Genomic DNA, 26,514 nt, shown 5'->3' with positions numbered 1-26,514 from the left:
ATGTAAGCTTTTAACACATCCAGTGTGGTTCTCACAAACATATTGGTGTAGTCCAGCAGTCACCAACTGGTTGTCCACGGACCACTGTTGGTCTGTGAGAAAATGTTGGTGGTCTGCAGAAAAATTATTTGCATTTTTTATATTGCACTAAATACAATTTATCTTTTGAAAAAAAATTATATTAGTGGTCCATGAGATTTAAAACTATGAATTTGGTAGTCCCTGAGGTCAGAAAAGTCGGTGACCCCTGAAATAATCTATTGTTATTAACTCTTAAGCCATATCAAGATAAAGAATACAAAATGCAGAATACTAGCAAGATTAAATATAATTATTTGTCTAATCTGGGGTGTAAGATACTACTCTTTCTCTTTTCTAATAAAATTGACATTCAGATAATAGACATGTTATGTCTTCTATCTCTATATCACTGCAAATGCAAATCAATTCATTTTAGAGATTTGCTTAAATGTTCCATATTTAACATTGTGTCCAGCTACTCAAGTCTTGCTCGAGTAAATATTTAGGCCTCCTGTGGATCCCAATCCCTAACCATGACAAAGGCCATGAGAAAAGCAGATCATGAATTCCATAGAAAAGATATGGTTGAATCTATTACCTACCCATCACTAGCCTGCTTATTTTATCAGATAGAGAAACACACAAACACACCTGTGGGACTTTGTAGGTGCCTACTAATGTTGACATCTGAATGGAGATGTCATCAAGAGATCCATCAAGAACAGCCATCAGGTTGTCCTTCTTTCCACAGCTGTAGTTGGGAACATTGACTTCTCCGGTAGATAGAATGTCAATCAAGGCATCTGAAGTCCCAAGCATGCTCAAATAGTTGTCATGGATGTTATAGCCAAGTGTGAGATTGTACAAAAGCTGAGAATTCTTGTTGACTTGTTGAATGGCAAAAATGAAGCGGAGGATTTTTGCTGGGTAAATAAATGAACTACTGTAAAAAAAATGTTCATGATAGCATCATCTCTAACAACAACAACAAAATTCAGTCTTCAGGCAAAATTGTCCAATTTAAGAATATAACTATAGTCAATTATAGTGTTTAATTGTGATGAGTGTTGAGTAGGTGGGATGGATAGTTAATATATAAAATATATCATTATTTGTAATAGTGCTCATTTTTAATTTGTGCAATGATCAAGATTCAAAGTCATTCAATCATTAAAATGGAATCATCAGCAAAGAGGACTTATAAATGATCCAGAAAAGCAATTCGAAAAATAAGCCATCCTCTATTCCATACCAGGGTCAGGCACTGAATATCAATGAATGGTTATAAAAATAGAGAAATGGGTGGGACAGAGGCAACTACAAACTTTTCAATAAGCTAATTGTGATTAACTCAGGATTATATGGGAGGGGGAAATAATTTGGACTTTGGTGGGTGGGGTTGTTCCATCTTTGGATTTGGGTCTCTTAAAATAAGACGTAAGAGAGAATCCATGGAAATCTAAATGATTCAAGAAATTAAACAGGTCCTGCAATATAGGAATAACTGACAGAAAAGAAGAAGGGTATTAGGACTGCAAATGGAAGAAATGCAACTCCATCACACTGAATGACTTACGAGGGAGCTTCAGTAAAAGGAGCTGTGTTGAAAGACAGCATTATTTGGGATATTATTGTGGCAAAGGAGACAATACCAATGATGTGGTCTCCTGGCCTGTAATAGCTCCGTAGTTTTTTTTCTTCATGTTCCTCCAAACTCAGCAGGCACTTCATTCTCAGCTTCCCAGAGACTGGCTGGGACATCAGCAGCAGCAGCAGAAGCAGAAGGAGGAGGTCCATAATTCATGGGGCTGAATCAATCCCCTTCCTGTTTCTAAGGAAGAACAAGAGCATTCGAAGAATTCAAAGCACCATTCAAAGATGGAAATGAGAGTGACTTTCTTGACTAGGAGAGAGATTAACAGAACTTCACCGGGAAAGGAGAGAAAAGTAAGGTACATTCAAGAAGCACAGTCTCTGAATGTCCCAAAATTTGTGCCACCCAAAGTGTGACCTGAGTCATTTATGCTTTTCTGATGCAAGATCCCTTTCAAGTTGCTTCAGTCTGATGTTTACATCAAAGGCGATCACTGGAGAAATATCAGGAGAGATCTCACAGATCAGGATTTTAATAATTACTGTAGAAGCAACATCTCTTCTGGGAATCCTGAACTACTTCTGGGCCTCCATGTGCAGAGGAGTAGTTGGAGAAAAGCATAGTGAAAAATCATAGATATACCCCTAGAGGGCACTGGTCTGAAGTGGTTGTGGTCCTTCCTTTCTGGACATGTCTAGACAGTGATGCTAAAGAAAGATAGTTTGACACCCAGGAAATTGGGTGTTGTCCTTCAATGTACTCTCTTGTCTCCAGAGACTCCTGGGGAAGATCACCCAGAACTATAGAGTTTGGTTACACTTTAGTGTCAGACCTGGAAGCCATCTTTTATATTTGGGCCTTCAGGCCTGCCACATTTTCTATTGTGGGAATATGGGAGGTGGGATTGCATAGAGCAGTGGTCACCAACCGGTGGTCCATGGCGCAGTGGTGTTCTACAAGAAAATGTTGGTGGTCCACAGTGCACCAGGGTGGAGGAGCTGCTCTGGTATGAGCAATGGACAGTCCTGTGACTAGAGCTCTGGAATATGGAACTGGCCAGGCAGCTCATGGTGGGGCTGTAAATCTCCGCTGTAGAGGGAGGTTCATGCAACTTGCAACTGGCCGGAATGAGATAATGGTTTAAGGGGGGGTGGCAGTGCAGGTGGGCCGAAGCAACGGGTGGCAGGAACCCGGGCTGTTTCTTCCCCCTGCTGTAGCTTCCTGTCAGCTGAACCCACCAGTAGCTGTCCCCACCCCTCACCCTCCCTTCCCAGTCACTCCTCGCCTGGCGAAGGAAGGGCAGAGGATGGAGCTTTGCTCCATATTCCAGCGTAAGAGTGAAGTTTTGTCTCTTGCTGGATCTCGCAGCCGTTTCTTCCAGCCCTTGTTGGTGCTCTGTGCACCTTGGTCTCTCAGGGAGATGCTTGACTTCCTTTCAGCCCCCAGACACTGGCTGGCCCATGAGATGAGAGAGAGAAAGAAAATCAGAGAGAGAGAGAATCAGAGAGAGAATGAAAGAGAGAGAGAGTGAGAAAGAGTGGGAGAGAGAGAAAGAAAGGGGGAGAGAGATGAGAGAGGGAAAGAGGGGGAAGAGAGATGAGACAGAGAGAAAGAGAGAGGGAGAGAGGGAAAGAGAGAGAGAAAGAGAAAGAGAGAGAGAAAGAGAATCAGAGAGAGAATGAAAGAGAAAGAATGAGAGAGAAAGAGAAAAAGAAAGAGACAGAGAGAATCAGAGAGAGAATGAAAGAGAGAGAGAATGAGAAAGAGTAGGAGAGAGAGAGAAAGAAAAGGGGAGAGAGATGAGAGGGAAAGAGGGGGAAGAGAGATGAGACAGAGAGAAAGAGAGAGGGGGAGAGAGAGAGAGAAAGAGAGAGAGGCAGAATGAAAGTACAAGAGAATGAGAGAGAGAGAAAGAAAGAAAGAAAGAGACAGAGAGAGAATCAGAGAGACAGAGAATTAAGGAGAGAATCAGAGAGAATCAGAATGAGACAGAGAGAGACAGACAGACAGAGAATGAAAGAGAAAGAGAGAGAGAGACAGAATGAGAGAGAGAAAAAAGCGACAGAGAGAATGAGAGAGAGAGAATGAGAGAGAAATAGCAAAAGAGACAGAATGAAGGAAAGAGAGAATGAGAGAGAGAGAGAAAGAAAGAGAGAGAATGAGAGGAGAAAGAGACAGAATGAAAGACAGAATGAGAGAGAGAGAGACAGAGTGAAAGAGAAAGAGAGAGAGAATGAAAGAGAGAGAAAGAAAGAGACTGAATGAAAGAGAGAGAGAATGAGAGAGAGAGAGAGAAAAAGAGACAGAAAGGGATTCAGAGAAAGAATAAGAGAGAATGAGTGGGAGAGAGAGAAAGAGAGGGGGGAGAGGGAGACAGAAAGAGAAAGAGAGAGGGGACCAGGGGACCAGGAGAAAAATAGAGAGGGAGAGAGAGAGAGAGAGAGAGAGGAGGGAGAGTGCCTGAAGGACTCCAGCGCCTGGGAGTCCAGGCGCTTCAGCAAGCGGCGCACTGAATTCATATTAGTGGTCTGCGGGATTTAAAATTATGAACTTGGTGGTTCTTGAGGTCCAAAAGGTTGGGGACCCCTGGCATAGGGGACGTGTGATATGTAATCAAAATAACATTCTTTTCTCAGAGAGTCAAGGCCACCTTGCCCTGCAGCTGCAATGAGGTGACTGGGAGGCATCTCCAGTTTTGGATGGGGCCTGATTGGATCATGTGATGGACATGTGGGTGCTGGGCAGGGATTTGAACTTCCTTTTGGGTGGGGAAAACCTGGAAACTTTCAGATTTGGGTTTTCCTAGATGTGCCAATATGAGATCTCCAATAAAATGGAACATTGAGGAAATTCAAGCTTCGGAGTCTTCTTTCGTTGGGGCTGTTACTTGGAACCCTGACACTTAGGTTGATGACGCTTAATTCTAATACTGCCTGTCTTCCAGTGGTGGGTTCCTCCCGGTTCGGCCCAGTTCTCCTGAGTTGGTAGCGGTGACAATATGACATCACCGAACCGGTTCTGGCCCTCCCCGCGCCCACCCACCCACCCCCTGCGCCCCCCGCATTATTCTTACCTTTTATTTGGCCCCATCCTCAATCTATTGCTGCCTCCTGAGTCCCAGTCGATGTCTAGAAGGAAAAAAACTGTTTAAACTCTTGCCATGGGGCTTCAAAGGGCCACCCTACAGCTGATCAGTGTTAAAAGAAAACAAATGAGTAGACCAGTGCCAGCAAAAATACATGAGTAGACCAGTGCCTGCAAAAAATAAATGGGTAGATCGGTACAGCTCTGCAAGCAGTTAAAAGCCTGGTAGACCAGTACCTCTGCTAAATTCTAAATAATTGTCACATGACCATCAAGCCACACCCACAAAATAAGCCACACCCACAGAACCAGTAGTAAAAATATTTAGAACCCACTCCTGCAGTCTTCTAATGTTAAGAAAGAAATATGCAACGGTGAAACCTGCCTAATGTTAAGAATAGGATCTGTTTGTAATTTCCTTTCCTTTTCTTTATTTTTTTCCACCCCCCAAAATTTTTTTTTTAAACATAAAACATAAAATACATCTTTTTAGAGCAAGGGTTTAGTCCAGCATAAAATGAGTACAATTATTCACATTCCCTCAATCAATTTTGTTCCAAATTTTATCCGTTTACATCTTTAAAAAAAAAGAAAGAAAAAAAATCTTATTCTAAACATTTATCATTCTACTATTACACCCAAAATTCTAAACAATAAACACCGTTCTAAATCTTTATCATTTTAACAATCAATATTTCATATATATTCCTCAATCCTAAAACCCATTACCTCAAATCTATATTTTACTTCTCTTAAATGACATCTAATATCCATAATCTTGACAAAAAGTATTTTCCTCCTCTCTTAAAGTCATTTCATAAACAATCAACATTTCCTTCTATAATTTGTTACTTCTACAAAACTTTATTTTATTTACTTCAAGTTTATTCTCATATTTTATTAAATCTAATTTTTGACTGGTTCATAGTTTAAATATCTATTGCCCAACTGTATTTTCCAATACTCCTATCTGTATTTATTTAAATTGGTTCACAGTTTAGCTACTATTCTCCAGTAAAATGTCTTCCACTTCCTCCTAAATTTATTTTTTAGCTGGTTTGCATCTTTTTTTTTTATTGCAAAAGTTTTACAATTACATTTTCACCCCTTTTCCCCCCCCCCTCAACCCACCCCAAACTTCCCAACCTCCCTAACCCTCCCTAATCCTCCCCTCCCCCCGGACTTCCACACAATATACTTATATCAGGTAAAAAAAAAAAACCCTTAATATAAAACTTATATAAAACTTGAACCCCTCCCTCCTCCTTGTAAGTTTTTCATCTTCATTACACTGAAATATTTCTATCTTAAAATATCATTTTCAATTAAAAGCTATTTGGTACTTCCTAGTTTGATATTTATTCTGAACATAATCTATCCACTTTTTCCATTCCCATTCATAAGTCTCTTGTGAGCAGTCTTTTAAAAATGCTGAGATCTTCGCCATCTCTGCAAAACTGGCCATCTTCAAAGTCCATTCCTCAATCGTGGGCAAAACTTCATTCTTCCAATATTTACCTATCAATAATCTCGCAGCTGTTATCATATACAATATCAACTTTGTTTCACCCTTAGTAAAACCCTTAACTATACCCAATAAGAACAATTGTGGAGAAAATTGAATTTTTTTCTTCAAAACATTCTGCATGACCCACCAAATTTTTATCCAAAAAGCCTTAACTTTCCTACAAGTCCACCACACATGATAATATGTAGCATCTAAACAATCACATCTGCAACATTTTGGCTGAACATTAGGATACATACACGACAATTTTGGGGGGTCTAAATGCCATCTATAAAACATTTTATAGAAATTTTCCCTCAGATTCTGCGACTGTGTAAATTTAACATTCTGAACCCAAATTTTTTCCCATGTTTCCAACATCACTGGCTCCTCAAAATTTTGTGCCCACTTAATCATACAATCTTTAACCAGTTCAGTTTCTGAATCCCTTTCCAACAAAACATTATAAAGCCTTTTAATATGCATTGGACCTTTCTCTTTTATATGTCTAACCAATTCTTCCTCATGCAACATAATACCAGTTTTTTGGTCCTCTCTCCATCTCAATTGTAATTGATTATATTGTAACCAAGTTAAGTTAATCCCTTCGTCCAACAGTGTCTGTAGTGTCTTCAACTGCCATCTGCCCGCATCTGTAAAAAGAACCTCTTTGTATAAACCCCCCCCCCCCCCGAGTGACATTATATTTGTATTCCACATAATATGACCAAGATCCAGCCATAGCGGTATTTTATAATCCCATTTGAATCGGTGCTTCTTCCAAACTCTCATCAAAGAGTCTCTAAGTATATGGCTTTTAAATACTTTATCCACTTTGTTATCATAAAATAAATAAGCATGCCATCCAAATTCAAGATCAAAACTTTCAATATTCAATATTCCAGTCTTTTTCCTTCCAAACCAATCACTTGCTGAAGTCAAAGCTGCTGCTTCGTAATATAACTGTAGGTTTGGAAGTTTAAGACCTCCCCTTTCTGGAACATCTTGCATAATTTTCAATTTCACTCTCGGTTTTTCCTCGTTCCAGACAAACTTGTTCACTCCAGTTTGCCAGACTTTCAGTTGCTTATCACTTTTGAGCACCGGAATCATTTGAAACAGAAAAAGAAATCTTGGCAAAATGTTTATCTTAACTGCTGCTATTCTTCCAAGTAAAGACAGCTGCAGTTTTTTCCAAGTCTCCATATCTTTCTGCACATCTCGCCACAAAACCTCATAATTATTTTGAAACAATTTCATATTTGATTCTGCAACCTGAACTCCTAGATATTTTACCTTTGGTACAATCTCAAAACCTGCCCTCCTTTCAAGCTCATGTTTACGATCTTGTGTCATATTTTTAACTATCATCTTAGTTTTTTTCTGATTCAATCTAAAACCTGAAACTTTACCATAGTCTTGTATAATGTCCTTCATCTGGATTATTGATTCCATTGGCTGTGTTAGGGTAACGACCAGATCATCTGCAAATGCTTTTATTCTGTAATCCTCTTGCCTTATCGTTATACCTTTCAAGACATTAGAGTCCCGTATTGAATTTAACAAGACTTCTAATGTTAAAATAAATAACAATGGGGATAACGGACATCCCTGTCTTGTTCCTTTTTCAATTTTAAACTCTGTTGTCAGACTTCCATTAATAATAATCTGTGCCTTTTGCTCTTGATAAATTGCTGAGACCGCCTGTATAAATTGGTCCCCAAAGTCCATCTTTTTTAAAGTCTTTAATAGAAAATTCCAATCCACTCTGTCAAAGGCCTTTTCCGCATCCAAAAAGACCAGCACTGCAGGTACCTGTTTATTCCTCTCAAGATATTCCAATAAATCTATTACTTGCCTTACATTCTCCTTCATGTATCTACCCTCGATAAATCCCGCTTGGTCATCATGGATCACCTTTTGAATTACTGGCATCAGCCTGTTGGCTAGTACTTTTGCATAAATTTTATAATCAGTATTAAGAAGAGATATTGGTCTATAATTCTCCGGTTTTTTAGGACCTGCTTGTTCTTTTGGTATCAAAGAAATATATGCTGTTGTCCATGATGGGGGTATTTTACCCCCTTGTTGAATATTACAAAACAAATCTCTAAGTTGTTCCACCATTTCTGTTTGCAAAGTTTTATAATACACTGCTGTCAAGCCATCAGTTCCAGGAGCTTTAGCTGTTTTTAATTGTTTAATTGCTGCCGATATCTCCTCCTCTGTTATAGGATAATTCATTCTTTCCTTTTGTTGATCTGTAATTTTTGTGACTCTTTTATTATCTAAATATTTTTCTATAAGTCCATTCTGCACATCATCTTTAGCATATAGTTTAGTGTAATAGTCCACAAAAGCTTCTTTAATTAATTTTTGTTGAAAAATTTCTTGGAGTATTAGTAATTTCTTGGAGTTATTGGAGTATTTTCCAATACTCCTGTCTGTATTTATTTAAATTGGTTCACAGTTTAGCTACTATTCTCCAGTAAAATCTCTTCCACTTCCTCCTAAATCTATTTTTTAGCTGGTTTGCATCTTAATCGGCTGCTTTCCAGCAATGCTTTACTCCACTCCTTACCTTAATTATTTTAGCTGGTTCACAGTATAATTTTAACTGCACACCAACCTTCTCCTTAACTCCTCCTAAATCTATGAGAAAACTGGTTCACAACTCAAGTAGTTGCCTTCCAGCAATGCTTTTCTCCACTCCTGCCCCTATTTTTAACTGGTTCACAACTTTATTTCAATTGATCCCCAGGTATAGTCTCCTCCACTCCTAACTTTTTATTTTTGGCTAGTTCACAGTTTTGCTTTAACTGTTTTCCAGCCCATGCTTTCCTCCACTCCTAACTCTTATTTTTCTTTGTAACTGGTTCCCAATTTACTTTAACTGATCTCCAGTATGATGCTTTCCTCCACTCCTAAATTCATTTATTTAACTAATTCATAACATTTATCTCTTATTCAGTTGTTTAGCTCCAAATTACTTTGAAATGTGTTACCAATATTGTTTTCTGATCTATTCTCCTCCATATCTCTTACCAATTTAAGATAAAAGTATATTTCAATAAATACCTTATCTCCTATTCTCTCTTAAGTTTTCTCCCATTCCGTGCTTATTTCTTATTTTCAATAGAAAACATTTTGAAACACTTTAAGATCAATTTTTATGGTTCTTAATTCTATAAATAATTCTTTTTAACATCCAATGCCTTTAAAGGTAAACATTTTCTTCCAGATTATTACATCTGTAGGTAATGCTAGTTAAAAATTCAAAGTTTAAGAAAAGCATTACAACATCCAAAAATCATATTTTTCTTCAATCATTTATGCTCTTATTCCTTAATCAAATTGTTTATATATTTATATGAGAATAATAATAGAAAAAAAGGAGAGAGTAATAGCAATAATAATAATAATTACAATAAAAGAAATACAAAAAAACAAAGCAACATTAAAAAAGAAAGAGGAAAAAGGAAGACAGTAGAAATATAACAAAAGAAGTCAAATGGATTAAAAAAGAAAATAGAGGGGGGGAAAGAAACAAAGAGAAAGATATTAAAAGAAAGAAGTAGAGAGAGAGCATAGAGAAGAAAAAGAAAAAAGTATCTCCTAGCATTATTCAACTACCCAGAAACCATTACATTCATTTAAATCAAAATATAATATTTTGTTGTCTTGTTACATAATATATTCCATTATTCCTTTCTCTGGTCTGTCCAAATATGTATCTTTTCCATTTCAATGTCATCAAAGTTATGAGTTCTAGAAAGTTAATTCTGAAGCTATTCCACATATGGTATCATCATGTCCTTCTTCTATTGCCACACCCTTCTTTTGTTGCCACGTTTATTAGTTCAGTTTTCATTGTTCCATTTAATTTCTTCTTTCGAATCTTCAATAAATTCTCCAGTGGACAGATTATGTATCCTAAGTCAAGTTCTCTAAGTCTTTTCCTCAAAATTGTCAAGTTTAATTAACAAGCAACAAAGTTTCTCTTTTCAAGTAACAAGCAGCCTGGAATTTACACTTTCACATTTCAGCTGGCAACCATTTTATTCGTCTCCGTTTGTCTTTTCCCTTTGCTTTTGAAGGCATAATTATTTCCCCTTCTCCTTCCTCTCTCCCAAACATAGTCCAATCTCATTTATCCACCAAAAAGTAAAGAAAAAATATATCCAGATCTGTAGTCAAACATTTCGAAAAAGTCAGTAATTTATGTTATCCACCAACAGGTCTTTTGTCTTTGTGCCCCAATAGTTCTCAGCCGCTGTTAAGGCTGGGGCAGACTAATTGTAATTCAGCGTTTGTGGGCAGTTCCTGCCTGGGTTGATGTCCACTCACCCGGCATGCGAACTCCAGGCTCCATTCTCCGCTTCTCCTCTTCTCCTCCTCCGCATTCTTGTATCCCGGTTGCTGCGGTCTCAGGGCAGCAACCATGGCCGCCGTTCCACCACTGCCGGCACAGAGGGCAAGCCTCTGGCCCCGAGGAACCTGCCCGTTCCTCTCAGCCATCTGAGGGGTCCTTCTCTATCCCCGTGTCCCTACAGGACAGGGTAGGTCCAAAGAACTACCGGCGGGGGCTTGGCAGACGGGGTTTTCGCGGGGCTCTGAAGAGTCCACTAATTCCCCGTCTGTATCCCCGCGGTGCCAACTGGAATTAATTTACTTTTCTTTTAGATCTCCATGTATTAATCACAAATTGGAAGTGATTTTAAAATTGCTCATGTGATAGTGAAATTTCATTTGCCCTACAAATATCAATTTTTGGGTGATATTTGAAACAAAGGGTCTGGAAATAGATAATTGGCCAAATGTATCATTGGATTAATATGGAATACATTATGTGGATAGACTTTTTCTTTCTACTTGCCCTTCAGTATTCATGTAAGACAACGAGAACCTTTATACTTTGAAGTGTCTTTGTTTACTAAACAAACAACAGGCAGTATGATGTCCTCCTTGGACAACTCCAAAGATTCTTCCTCAGAAGTCAGCTCAAGGGAGGATGAGCTCATTCTGGCACGTCAGGAACTGGGTTCATTAATGGCTCTGAACACCTGGCCAAAAGAGTTTTAGACTTTCCCCAGTTTCAGCTGGGGAAAGTTTTCCAAAAACAACTCTAAAATAACCTCTTTGCTGTATATTACAAAAGATTGCAAAAATAAAGATTTTACAAAGTTGAAAAGATGTAATATTCTTTCTTTTTACCGTATTTTTCAGAGTATAAGACGCCCCTTAGTTTTTGAGGAGGAAAATAAGAAAAAAGCTGATTGGCAAGTGGATTGGCCTCCCGGAATACTCCCAATCAGCTGTTCCCAGAAGTGAATTTTAGCAACAGGTTCCTTGGTTGTGAGTTCTGTGCCTTGCTTTTTTTTCTGCTCTGAAAGCCTCCGAAACAGAGCTTCAGAATAAAAGCCTGAGAGAAGAAGAATTATTCCTGTAAAGAATATAGCCTAAGTGACTCCATATTTACCTTTTACATAACCTGATCTAACCCTCAGCTGTTAAGCTGAGTAAGATATGTAGAAATACCTGTTTTGAGGAAACAGATGTTTTGGTACATTCTAAGTTTGGTCAGGCTGACCCAAGTTCCATTGAAAAAGGAGGAAGAGACTAAGTGCCCAATTAATAAGAACAATAACAAACAATTATGAATACATATTTAGAGGGCATTTTTAGAGGGTAATTTTGGAGGGGAACTCCAGGGCGGAACATGTGAAGAAAGCCAAAACATTATAACAACTGAAAACAATATCTGGTGGGGGCGTCTGATTGTCTGAAACTGTATTTAAACCATGTAACCTGAGTGATAAGACATTCTCTCTCCTTCATGGGAGAATCCTTTTGCAAAAGTTTATTGGATACATATATCCTTACAATAAATCTGCTTTTTACTTGTTCATGGTCTCTGTTTCACTTTTTATGAGGTTTGCTGTTTTTTCAAATTTCACAAAGCCTCTGAAGCTCTGTTTGGGGGCTTTTTTTTCTGAAACTTCTTTTCTCATGCTATTTTCAGCCTCTGAAACCTCCATTTGAGAAGCTGGGCAGGGCTACATTCGCAGTATAAGATGCACCCAGTTTTTCACCCTCTTTTTTTGGTGGGGAAAGGTGCGTCTTATACTCCAAAAAATATGGTAAATGGACTGAAGAGAATTCCACCCACTTACTGGTAAACTTGTTTCAAATGTATATTTGTTTCTTTGTTCATTCAGTTTATTTGCCACCCATCTTCTTTCGAAACAACTCTGGGAAACTTATACCATTAAAATCATAAAAGAAAAATAAAATAATTAAAATGGAAACTAGAATCAAAATAGAATTATAGTTAAGCAATAGGGAGGGAAGGAGCTGGATATGTGGGGGGTGGGATTGCCTCTTAGTTCATCAACCATCTCCATTGTGATGCTCCATCATTGGGATCTGAAGCTATCTACAGAATCAGGAATTAAAGCTTAAGGAACAAAAGATGGTATTTTATTTGATGCCTATAATATCCAAAATTTGAGGTAAAGTTCTGTCCCCAGTGAAATGGAAGTTCCTCCCCTTGCAACGAAGGCCTTTCTACTCACCCTTAATTTTGTTTTATTTTGTTCAATTTCACCATCATTTGGGACTACAGTTGAAGTGCAGTTTTCTAGTATGGTGATGTCCCAAAAGTGCTTTTTTCAAGAGGTAACTGGACTGTTTTGCTTTTCTTTGAAGACATTTCACTTCTCATCCAAGAAGCTTCTTTAGCTCTGACTGGAGGGTGGAGAATGGAAGGATATATACTCCTTGCAGACAGCTGGTCATTTGCATCCTTTTAAAGCAGGAGTGTCAAACTCCTGTCGTCTCGGTGGCAACACGATGCACTTGACACATCTGGCCCACAGGCCACGAGTTTGACACCCATGTTTTAGAGGGTCATTGAGGCCACTTGGAGGTTGAGCTGTGTCCTCGGGGTCACTTAAGTAGTGCAAGTGGGTGTGGAGCCTTCTTGGAACTGCTGAGAGGACTGTGCTGAGGACTGGAGATAGGTGATGTCGTATCCCTCCCCCTCACCCCAATCTGGGAAGTCTTGTCTCCTCTGCAGATGCATTATATTAACATAACTAACTCATTTATTATTTTGCCCTTCCCTAGTTTCATGACAATTTAAATTATTAATTAATTCATTTTACACTTTAATAATTATCTTAAATTAGTTTTACATTCTTTGTATGTTTATTTCTTTTGATTTTAAATAACCTTAATTGTCAAAACAACCATACAAACTCAGTAATAACTGCAATAAATAATTAAGTGTTATGAGCTTAAGAAACTACTTCGTGATCAGATACCGACTTTTATCATTAAATGTTCCTTAGTATTTAGATCTGGTCTCAGGATGATAATGTAGCACTTGGGGAAGAAGATGCAGCCCAGCAGGCCAGCACCAGAAGCCAAGATGGAGAAAACCTGCACGGCCACCATGTATTTCCCTTTGGTGCTCAAGTAGGTGGGCAGGAAGGAGATCCAGACACTGCAGAAGACCAGCATGCTGAAGGTGATCAGTTTGGCTTCGTTGAAGGCCCCAGGCAGGTTCCTGGCCAGGAAAGCTACTGTGAAGCAAATGGCAGCAAGGAAACCCATGTAGCAGAGAACCACATAAAACATGGTCACAGAGCCTTCATTGCACTGAAGGATGATCACTCCTGATTGGGAGTGCAGGTCAAAATCAGGAAACGGAGGAGAAACTCCTAGCCAGATTGCACAAATGACAATTTTTCCAGCAGAACCAGAAAGGATGATGGAGTTGGCCAAGCTCTTCCCCAACCATCTCCTCACCCTGTTCCCTGGTTTCGTGGCCAGGAAGGCCAGCACTACCATGATTGTTTTGGCTAACACACAAGACACAGCTACTGAGAAGATGATGCTGAACATTGTTTGTCGGAGAAGGCAGGTGGCTTTCCTTGGTCGGCCAATGAAGAAAAAGGAGGACAAGAAGCAAAGCAAGAGGGAAACCAGGAGGATGTAGGACAGGTCACGGTTGTTAGCTTTGACAATGGGAGTTTCTAGGTTTTTAAGGAATATGACTAAAACAAGGCCTGTTGTTAGAAACAAGAGTACAGCAAAGGAGACCAGGATGATGCCCAGAAGTTCTTCATAGGACAGGAAGGTTATTCTTTTGGGGATACATTGGATTCTGTCATCAGTGGGATATTTGTCATCTGGGCACTTGGTGCATTTTTCAGTATCTGAGAAAACAATAAGTAATATTATTGTTATCGTCTCTCCTTTCACATTCGAAGAAAGACCTTCTTTGAATGACAGCTGATACCGAGAGACAGGAAAGCCAGAGTTCCTCTCGTGTCACCCACCTTCCTGTGTGGAGATGGTCCCCTCTGGACAAGGAATACAATCGTAGCAGCAAATGGGTTCTTCTTTCCGAGCCCGTTTTACAAATCCAGGGTGACAATTGTCCACACATTTGGACTCAGGCAGAGACTAAGCAGAAAAACAACATTCATTCTAAAATATCTGCCAAATGTTTATTTATTAGATTGATTTACTAAAATAAAATGAAACTGTGCTTAAGAAAGAAACTCTGAGCAGTAGATCAAGAAAAGGTTTCTCCTGGACTAAGTAAAATATTGCAAAGCCTCTCCCCTTTGAAAATCACCCAAATCTTTGTTCCAGTTAAGATATGAAGAAAAAAATCTTCACCAACTAGGGCAGTCAACCTCAAATGAGGTATTATTGAATTATATCTGTACACTTATATTTTCAATTCATACAGCTGCCATGCTGGTGAAATAAGACTAAACATTACTACCTAATTTCTAGAACTATAGTGAGGATGGGTGGGGATGAAATCATGAGAACATATCACTTAAAAAGGGTGAGCCAGGCATGTTTTTGTGCAGCACATGGGACATGAGTATGAACCCTGTGTGGGAAAGAGATATTTCTAAGGCCAAGTGAGCAGGGATGGGTTGTAAAATTTTTTACTACAGGTTCTGTGGGTGTGGCTTATTTTGTGGGCATGGCTTGCTGGCCATGTGACACTGGGTGTGGTTTGATGGTCATGTGACTGTGTGGGTGTGGCCAACTCAATGTCACTCACGTCAAGCGGTGCCTCGCCTGGCCCCTCCCCTCCCAGCCATTCCTTATCACACCCAGCCTCAACGTATCTATAGTTCTGTAAAAATGTTGTTCACCTTTTTTCAACTTTATTATCTACATACTATAGATGTACTTTCATGGGCCACTGAAAGGAAGAAATGGCTCACATGCTTTGCCCAAGAGTGTGAGAGGCAACAGGCTTTTAAGGGGCTGCCAGAAAGAAGTGGGGGCAATGTATTTTCCAAAGCCCCAGAAGGCAAAACAAGAAGCAATGGATGGAAACTGAACAAAGAGAGAAGGAACCTGAAACTAAGGAGAAACTTTCTGACAGTGAGAACCAATATAGGTGCAGAAATAGTTCAGTCATAATTTCACATATAAAATAGCCATTTGTGCATATTGTTCAAAACAGTCATTAGTATTATGGCTGATGTTTATGGCTGAAGCCTAAAAGTCAAAGATCACAAGAGTGCTTCTTTCTCTGTATGTATACAAAGCATCACATACCAGGAATAGCATATTAAGATGGACTTATGCCACCTGATATACAAAATAAACACACACATATTCATGCTCTGGACTATAGACATTGAATGCATGTAAATCCCTGAAAAATATGTGGTAGTCCTGGGCAAAAGAAAGGCAATAAAATTACTCTAGGTGTAGGGACGGTGTAAAATATTAACACATGATAAATAATGGAACAATTAAAAATAAAAGCACAGCGTTTTCTCTCTCTCTCTCTCCCTTCCTCCTCCTCCTCCTCCTCCTCCTCCTCCTCCTCCTCCTCCTCCTCCTCCTCCTCCTCCTCCTCCTCTTCCTCCTCCTCCTCCTCCTCCTCCTCCTTCTTCTTCTTCTTCTTCTTCTTCTTCTTCTTCTTCTTCTTCTTCTTTCTTTCATTCATTCATTCATTCATTCATTCATTCATTCATTCATTCATTCATTCATTTATTTATTAGTTCGATTTATATGCCACCATTCTCCGGAGACTCAGGGCGGCTTATAATGTGTTAAGCAATAGCCTTCATACTTTTGTACATACCTGCTTAGTAGGGCCTTTGCCCCCCCCCCCCAAAAGCGGTGTTCTTTTTTATACAAAGTCAGTTTATTGTCCCTACAATCCGTCTCTCTCATACACACAAACATACAATCTCCCGTCCTTTCTTTTTCTTCCTCTTCCTCTTTCTTTCTTGTATCTCTCCCCCTTCCTTCCTTCCTCTTTCTTTCTTCCTCTTTCTTTTTTCTTTCTTTGTCTCTTTTTCTTTCTTGTCTCTCTCTCTCCCCCTTCCTTTCTTTCTTTTTCTTTTTCTTTCTCTGTCTCATTTCTCTATCTCCCTCCCTTTCTTTCTTTCTTTCTTTCTTTCTTTCTTTCTTTTTTTCTGTCTTGTCTCTTTCTCCCTTCCTCTCTGTCTTTCTTTGTCTCTCCCTCTTCTCTCTCTCTCACACACAATTTCTCTTTCTTTCTTTTTCTTTCTTTCTCTTTCTTTCTTTTTTTCTTTCTTCTCTCTCTCTCTCTCTCTCTCTCTCTCTCTCTCACACACACACACACACACACACACACACACACACACACAGACACACACCTGGTCTGGGCACAAAGTATCTGTTGTTACAGAAGTTCTAATTTCTCTCTATAATACACCTGATACTAATCAATACCCTATCTCTCAACTACGTAAAGCCTATGCATGTTTAATTGGCAGTAAGGCTACTTCCTTTCAGTGGGATTTACTCCTAATAGATACACATGATTGCAAGCAGACAGCTAGCTCCGTTGTTTAATAGGCTGTAAGTAAAATTTCTACATTAACAAAATTTATACCTAAACAACAGAATATAGGAGCAAAAAATCAAAGCAATTGTCTGAGCTATGCTTTTCTTCTTGAAATGGAAGTACTACCCATTTTAACCAGACATTAAGACTCGTTGGTTTGGAATACCTGCACTGAACCTTGACAGTAGTTGGTTGTTATAGAACCAACAACTAAGTAGAAATTGCTATGGAATTAAAACAATGAAAAAATTGTCTTCCCCTGTTCCTACCCCTCCCTCTTTTTCTCCCCTCCAGTTTCTTTTAGCTTTGGCTCTGGTGCCGAAAGAGAGAATTCTCTTTGTTTGTGAAGTCCTCCTCCATTTTTTCCCACACAGCTGGAGAAAGACAGGAGAGGGCTGCTGCTGCTCCTATCAGTCCCAGCACAACAGCTGCATGCAACACTGGCGGCTTCAGGAGGTGCTGGCCGGCAGGGAGATGGGAGCTGGCCCGGCATCCTTTGTAGCCATGCAGCTGCAAAACTTGCCGAGATCCCCCCATCCCCCACTCCACCTGCCACCCCAAATTGCGACCCACTGCGAGACGTGCATTTTACCAGAGAGTGACAGCTCCAGGTCATCTCTCAGCCATTGCGTGCAGGGAAACACTTTGCCACAGTAAAGAAAAACTTCTTGTGACTGCAAGGCAATTAACTTCTCACACTCAAAAGAAATTTTTCTTTACTTTGCAAGGTTTTTCCCTGCACACAACGGCTGAGAGACAACCCGGAGCTGCCAGTCTGCGCTCTGCCAGGTGAGCAGCAGAGCAAGGGATCTGCCGGCTTCCTGTAATCTGCATTTACTTGAGAGCACCATGTTCACGAGTAAACTTGCTCACAAGTAAACTGCAGAATAGAGGCAGCCAGCAGCTCACAGACAGTGAAAGAAACTGCCGCCTCCTGCCTCTGTGCATCGAGGAGACCAAGCAGCAGCGGGAAGAGCACAGGACGGGAGGTGCAGGAAGTGGATGCCAGCAATGCCCTCAGGTGAACATGTTGTGGGTGGGGAGGCTCAACCCCCCCTTAGGAGCCTCAGATTCCTCGTGAGCACCATTGGCCTTTCTCCCTTCCTCTCCCAGCCAATATTGCTCACGAGTAAACTTCAGCTGGGATCTCCCACATGCTTCCCTCGCAGGCCAAGCTGGCTGGTGGAAATGCACAGGAAGAACTCTGGTGCCACGATCTCCCACATGCTCCCTTCCTCCCCACACACATCAGTCCACCACCCACTGCTGATATCATCCCTCCACCATCTCTCCCTCCCCTGCCCACCCACTGGCCCATGCCCTTCGGCCTTACCTTTGCCAGCAGCAGTGAGCAGAAGTACAGGGCTAGATTCTGCAAGTAGTGAGTGGACAGAGCTGGTGGGCAGGCAGGGCGACCGAGCATCAGGTGTGCAGGGTGAGCAAGCGGGGACCAGTTCTGGGGTGTGGCCAGCCAGAGGTCACTACCTGTTCGGGGAGCCACACCAAATTTCCACTAAAAGTTCTCCAAAACTGGTACAAACTGATAGCAACCAACCTCTGCAATTCAGGTATTTGAGACAAGGTCCTTTCCATTGAAGAATTACAGTTTTGTTGTAAGTCGCTACATGTTTCCAACTCTTTCATGCCCTAAGAACCATTCCAGGACCTCCTGTCCTCCACTTTCTCCCAAAATTAGAACTACAATTAGATGACATGGAAAGACAGACCCACATTTATTTATTCCTTAAATTTGGAGAAATCTTTGTTTCAATGGAAGACTTAAAGTAGCTGACAAGCATGATAAACAATTGCATTCAAGGGTTTTTAGATGGTTTACAAACCAAAGATCAAATCTAAGTAGCATTTTATTACAAATTTACCCTCATTATTACAAGTGTCAAGAAAGACTTGGGGGGGGAACAATCAAGGTAATTTTCAGTCCTTCATTTTTCTAGTTTAAGGCATTATCTCATATCGGACAAGTCATTGTGGTTCCATATTGATTGAACACCTTGGATGACCTTGCTAGCAGCAGGAGGTCTATCCCAGTGGGGTGAAACAGAAGCATGAATAACTGTGGTCAGATATTGGCTCTTAAAATATATCTGAGCCTTCTCTTTCAGGGGATCCTAACACCAACCATACAGACAGAGAAAAATTGCCAATATTTTCAACCACCTTGTTGAGCAACTTTAGCCGTGAAAGAGCATCTTGGTCGATAATAAGCCTCTGTCTTTCAAAGCTCCCCAGTTGCTGTTTGATGGTATCCTCCTTGGGGAAAAGCAACCAACTTATGATATTCAGATCTGCTGCTACATTTCCACTTTGGTCCAAGTATAGTTTCTCCCAGGAAAAATTGCAAAACTCATTCTTCTCCAGAAAGGGATGGAACTAGGATTGAAACATCCAGGAATTTTGAAAGCAACTTGAAACATCCTAAAAGGAGGAGCCATTTTATAGCTTAACTAGTGAATAACAGATGTTCAATCCCCTCTTCACTATTTGCCTAAATAGCAATAGCACTTGGACTTATAAACTACTTCACAGTACTATTAGAGCCTTCTCTAAGTGGTTTATGGAATCAGTATATTGCCCCCAACAATCTAGGTTCCCATTTTACCAAACTTGGAAGGAGGGAAGGCTGAGTCAAACTTGGGATGGTCAGGATCGAACTCCTGGCAGTGAGCAATGAGTTAGGGTTAGCGTCAGCATTAGCATTCGCATAAATGGCATAGCTAAATGCAAAGACTGAGTAGCTATCATTCTGGAAAGCTTTAACTGGATTCCTGCAGTAAGGAGGGGTTAAGCGAAATGCTCCCAGGTTTAGCTGAAATTTATGAATATAAAATTCTATCATGCTAATTACAAACCCATAAATACAGGAATTTATTTACAATGTATACATTTTAAATAATTTTATAATAGCAGTGTTTAATATCAAAATATAATTGTCACAGTGCCTGCTCTTTGGAACATAATCCTGTGAACTAAATCTGGCCTCCTCTTGGCCAAACCTGTTAGGTTTTTGTAGAACAATTTTTCCCCTATTTCAGCATTGGATTTTTTTCTAAATAGGAAATAGGATTAATGGATCCTTGTCAGGACCCCATACCTGCCATGGCTCTAGCCTTGCAGCCCCCAATCTCTCTTTCTTGTCCATTTTTCTCCTCCTAGATAGTGAGGAATATGCAACATTCAAGACATGGGCGAGAGTCTTAGCAACAGTATAAAAACGGTGCTCATTTTTTATCTGAATTCTATTCTTTTTCTCTTGCATGTCCAGTGGTGCTATCTGGGTGCATCTTCTCCGGCCCTTGACAGAAAGGACATGCTTTGAAAAAGAACAGTGAAAAGACTGCTCTTCAAATTTGGAATCCTTAAAAAGATTGGGTTGAAAGGCATCATCATTTGGCCATTTTCTTTCCTGAAAAGCAAAGGCCCAAATACTATGGATATATTTGAAAAGTTTATACCTTCCAATTGACACTTTCTCCATAATTGTGGTGATCCAGACTTTCCCTTCAATGGGTCCTGGCAAACCTTCAATTGCCAAATGGATATGGCGACCTCTATCCACAATGGAAGCAAATTCTATGAAGTGAACAAAGACATTGACTTTTCTCCACTTGGAGATGGCACGTCTGAGAGGTTCTGTACCTCTAGCCATTGAGAATTGTTGTGAGATAACCACACAAATTCCATTTCTGACAAATATAGGAGTATAAGTTCTCATAAAATTCTCTCCCTCCTTTGTGTCTGGTGCAAAGAGACCAATCAAAATCCATCTGAAATGGAGGAGGAGTTGGACAATTCCTGGATACTGGATCCCATTTTTTGGAAGCATCTGATGGAAAAAAGGCATTTGATTTTTATCACTCAGAGCATCTGAAACAATTCCATAACTGATCTAAAGAAGCAATGAACAATGGTGTGTTATGGTTAGATCAGATCAAGTCCAAAATGTAAGCTTTTAACACATCCAGTGTGTTTCTCACAAATATTAGAGTAGTGCAATAGTCACCAATTGGTGGTCTACGGACCACTGGTGGTCTGCGAGAAAATTTTGGTGGTTTGCAGAAAAAATATTAGCATTTTTTCTATTGCACTAAGTGCTATTTATCTTTTTTTTAAAAAAAATCATCTTAGTGGTCCACAGGATTTAAAATTATGAATTTGGTGGTCCCTGATGTTGGTGTCCACTGGAACAGTCTATTGTTCTTCTTTTTTTTTTTTTTGAAAAAGTTTTCAAATACAAATTTTTCCCCCTTTTTTCCCCTCTCCCTCCCCTTCCCTAACCCCCCCCACCCATCCCCCCCTGTGACTTCTTCATAACAAAAAAAAAACCCTAATTCGTAACAGATTACTTACTCCCTCCTCTAGATATTGACCTTTACATACTAAAAATATTATTAATATTATAACAGTCTATTGTTCTTAACCCTTAAGCCATAACAAGATAAAGAATACAAAATGTAGAATATTAGCAAGATTAAATATAATCATTTGTCTAATCTGAGGTCTAAGATACTGCTCTTTCTCTTTTCTAATAAAATTGACATCCAGATAATAGACATGTTATATCTTCTATCTCTATATCACTGCAATTTCAAATCAGTTCATTTTAGAGATTTGCTTAAATATTCCATATTTAACATTGTGTCCAGCTACTCAAGTCTTGCTCGAGTAAATATTTAGGCCTCCTGTGGATCCCAATCCCTAGCCATGACAAAGGCCATGAGAAAAGCAGCTCATGAATTCCATAGAAAAGATGTGATTGAATCTATTACCTACCCATCATTAGCCTGCTTATTTTATCAGATAGAGAAACACACAAACACACCTGTGGGACTTTGTAGGTGCCTACTAATGTTGACATCTGAATGGAGATGTCATCAAGAGATCCATCAAGAACAGCCATCAGGTTGTCCTTCTTTCCACAGCTGTAGTTGGGAATATTGGCTTCTCCAGTAGATAGAATGTCCAGCAAGGCATCTGAAGTCCCAAGCTTGCTCAAATAATTGTCATGGATGTTGTAGCCAAGTGTGAGATTGTACAAAAGCTGAGAATTCTTGTTGACTTGTTCAATGGCAAAAATGAAGAGTAGGATTCTTGCTGGTTCAGTAAATGAACTACTGTAAAAAAAAATGTTCATGACAGCATTATCTCTAACAACAACAACAAAATTCAGTCTTAAGTCAAAAGTGTCCAACATAACAATAAAGTTATAGTCAATCATTACCATTTAATTGTTATGAGTGTTGAGAAGGTGGGATGCAGATTTAATATTTAAAATATATCATTATTTGTAATAGTGCTCATTTTTAATTTGTGCAATGACCAAGATTCAAAGTCTTTCAATCATTAAAATAGAATAATCAGCAAAGAGGACTAATAAATGATCCAGAAATGCCATTCTAAAAATAAGCCATCCTCTATTCCATACCAGGGTCAGGCATTGAATATCAATTAATGGTTATAAGAATAGGGAAATGGGTGGGGCAGAGGCAACTACAAACTTTTCAATAAGATAGTTGTGATTAACTCAGGATTGTACGAGAGGGGAAAATAATTTGGACTTTGGGGGGCCGGGTTGTTCTAACTTTGGATTTCGGTCTCTTAAAATAAGACATAAGAGAGAATCCATGGAAATCCAAATGATTCAAGAAATTAAACAGGTCCTTCAATATAAGAATAACTGAAAGAAAAGAAGAACAGTGTTAGGACTGCAAATGGAAGGAAAGCAACTCCATCACACTGAATGACTTACGAGGGAGCTTGAGTATAAGGAGCTGTGTTGAAAGACAACGTTATATGGGATATTATTGTGGCAGTAGAGATTATACTAACAAGGTGGTCTCCTGGCCTGTAATAGCTCCGTAGGTTTTTTCCCTCATATTCCTCCAAACTCAGCAGGCACTTCATTCTCAGCTTCCCAGAAACTGGCTGGGACATCAGCAGCAGCAGAAGCAGAAGGAGGAGGCCCATAATTCATGGGGATGAATCAATCCCCTTCCTGTTTCTAAGGAAGAACAAGAGCATTCGAAGAATTCAAAGCACCATTCAAAGATGGAAATGAGAGTGACTTTCTTGACTCAGAGAGAAATTAACAGAACTGCACCTGGAAAGGAGAGAAAGGAAAGGTACATTCAAGAAGCACAGTCCCTGAATGTCCCAAAATTTGTGCCACACCGAGTATGATCTGAGATGTTTATCCTTTTCTGATGCAAGATCCCTTTCAAGTTGCTTCAGTCTGATGTTTACATCAAAGGTGATCACTTGAGAAATATCAGGAGAGGTCTCGCAGATCAGGATTTTAATAATTACTGTAAGAAGCAACATCTCCTCTGGGAATCCTGAACTACTTCTGGGCCTCCATGTGCGGAGGAGAAGCTGGAGAAAAGCATAGTGAAAAATCATAGATATACCCCTAGAGGGCACTGGTCTGAAATGGTTGTGGTCCTTCCTTTCTGGACATGTCTAGAAAGTGATGCTAAAGAAAGATATTTCAACACCCAGAAAATTGGGTGTTTTCCTTCAATGTACTCTCTTGTCCCCAGAGACTCATGGGGAAGATTACCCATAACTATAGAGTTTAGTTACACCTTAGTGTCAAACGTGGAAGCCATCTTTTACATTTGGGCCTTCCAGCCTGCCACTGTTCTGTCCCCGTCCCACCCACATATTACAGTTGGGGAAATAGCAGTAGCTATCAAGAAACAAGCCAATGGCAAAACTCCGGGACCGGATGGGATTCCTAGTGAATTTTAAAAAGGAGTCTTTGACTCACTTAGTTTGCATATTAAAGATCTATTTAATGAGGTTTTACTATACTCTAAGATACCCCAGTCCTGGACGGAAGCCTACATTTCCCTAATCCCGAAACCCAAAACAGATAAAACTCTGATCCAGAACTATAGACCAATCTCGCTCCTGAATGTGGATTATAAGATTTTTGCGACAATACTAGTTGAGAGACTCCAGGTGTTCCTGTCCCGATTTATCCACCAAGACCAGAATGGTTTCCTGCCTCATAGGCACCTAAGAGATAATGTAAGGGAGGTATTGAATGCCTTAGAATACTATGAGACACACTCTGATAAACCAATGGTAATGATTTTTCTGGATGCCCAAAAGGCTTTTGACAGAGTCAGCTGGAATTTTATAATACAACAATTGGAAGTGATGGGTTTTGGGCCTCAATATACAAGGGCAGTTCAAGCCATCTATTCTAAACAGTCGGCAAGGCTATTGTTTAATGGATCACTATCAGATGAGATACAGATTTATAAAGGTACCAGACAAGGATGCTCTCTTTCACTGCTGCTATTTATTTTAACACTTGAACCACTTCTTAAGACGATCAGTCAGGATTCGGAAATTAAGGGCTTAAAAGTTAAAGGGGAAGAATACAAACTCCAAGCATTCGCCGACAATTTGTTTTTCATATCAGAAGATCCCCTTAATACGGGACCAAAATTACTTACGAAATGAGATGAATACAAGGAGGTAGCGGGATTAAAAATCAATAAGGATAAAACCAAAATGTTAACAAAAAATTTGGCAGGTGCCCAAAAGGAACAGATCCAAAGTATTATGGGGATTAATTGTGTCAAAAAACTTAAATATTTAGGTATTTGGCTTACAAATAGATGTTCTTCTATCAAAGAGCTCAATTATTCTAAATTATTAATAGACACAGCGAATGAAGTGGAGAGATGGCGGCATATTCAGATCTCATTTTTGGGTAGAATTGCCGCGATAAAAGCCCATGTTTTACCGAAATAGATCTTTTTATTTCAAATGGCTCCTGCAAGATTGGATAAAAAATTTTTTTAGGAAATTAGACCAAATTCGAAGTAAATTTATTTGGCAGAGTAAAAAACCCTGTATAAAAAGAAAAATGCTGCAAGAGCACAAAACAAGAGGCGGCTTGGGGCTCCCTATGTGGGAGCTTTAATTACCAAGCTTCATCCCTGGTTTAGATAAAAGATTGGGTGATCCTCTCAAGAAAGCACATTTTAGCAATTGAAGGATATGATTTGCAGCAGGGATGGCATTCCTTCTTGTGGTCTCAGAAAGACAAACAATCCAAACATTTTACAAATCATTATATTAGAGGAATTTTATTAAGGGTTTGGGAAACGTTGGAGAAACAAGTTTATACACAGATTCCTAAATGAGTGTCTCCGTTAGAGGCAGTGACCCTTCCAACTGTGCACAACACAAAGAGGAACTGGGTTTATGGTGACTTGTTGGATGAAGTCGGGAGACTTAGACCTAGAGCCGATCTCCAAACTAGAGGATTAGATATAGATTGGTGGTCCTATGCGAAAATTCAAACTAGATTCACTAGGGATAAACAGGAACATGGTATTTCCCTTCATTTACAAACTTTTGACAAGTTTCTCCTAAGTGGCCAAAGGAAATTTATTTCCAACGTTTACAATTTTCTTCTATCCAATTTTATGGCGGAGGAGATTGTAAAGGACATGATGATTGCCTGGGGGAGAAATATTGGAACAACAATTCAGCTTGATGCAAGGCAAAATGTATGGAACAAAACTATGAAACTGACCCTTTCTTCCCCATTCAAAGAAAACTTTTATAAGATGATCTACTGTTGGTATCTCCCCCCCCACGCCAGAATCGCTAGGATGTTCCCAGGATCCTCTGATAGATGTTGGAAATGTGGGTCAGCCAAGGGTACTTTCTTCCATCAGTGGTGGATTTGTCCGTCAACTAGATGCTATTGGGGGAAAATACAGCAGTGGCTGCTGGAAATAACAGGTTTGAGCTTCCCTCTTCACCCAGACAGCTACTTACTCGGAATAAGACCGGACCACATTGACAACAAGGATTGGTACATATTTGTCCATGTCTCAACAGTGGTGAGAATGGCATTTGCTCAACTGTGGAAAGATGCAGATACGCCCCCAACCATCTGATAATAAATAAGATTCTTCGATGTGCTGAGATGGACAGGCTAACATATATCTTAAAAGATAAGAAAGACTCAATATATAATAGAAGTTGGGACAGATGATTTGTCTGGCTTAAAAAAAGGTTAAACCTAGGAGATAGGTGATAAGATCGTCTTATTAGATTAAATAGATACTTAATAGGCTACATAATTCTTTATAATTTTGAAAAAAAAAGGCCAATTGTTTTGTAGATAATTAAAAGAACTTGATTGTATTGAAATGTTTGGTTAGGATGATATTAGTTAATATTAATTGGAGAGTGAGCTTAACTCTCGGTTAGTCATGTTTGTTGTTTCGTTTTAGTCTTGTGTTTCATTTCTTATATTGTTTTCCAATCATTATTATGTGTTAATTTTACTGTAAATATTTAATAAAGATATTTTTAAAAAAAAGAAAGAAAGGGGGAGAGAGATGAGACAGAGAAAGAGTGGGAAGAGAGATGAGACAGAGAGAAAGAGAGGGG

This window comes from Pantherophis guttatus, chromosome 2 (assembly GCF_059756535.1).
Source record: "Pantherophis guttatus breed Tessera chromosome 2, ASM5975653v1, whole genome shotgun sequence".
Taxonomy (NCBI): domain Eukaryota; kingdom Metazoa; phylum Chordata; class Lepidosauria; order Squamata; family Colubridae; genus Pantherophis; species Pantherophis guttatus.
Note: the sequence above shows the minus strand (reverse complement) of the source record.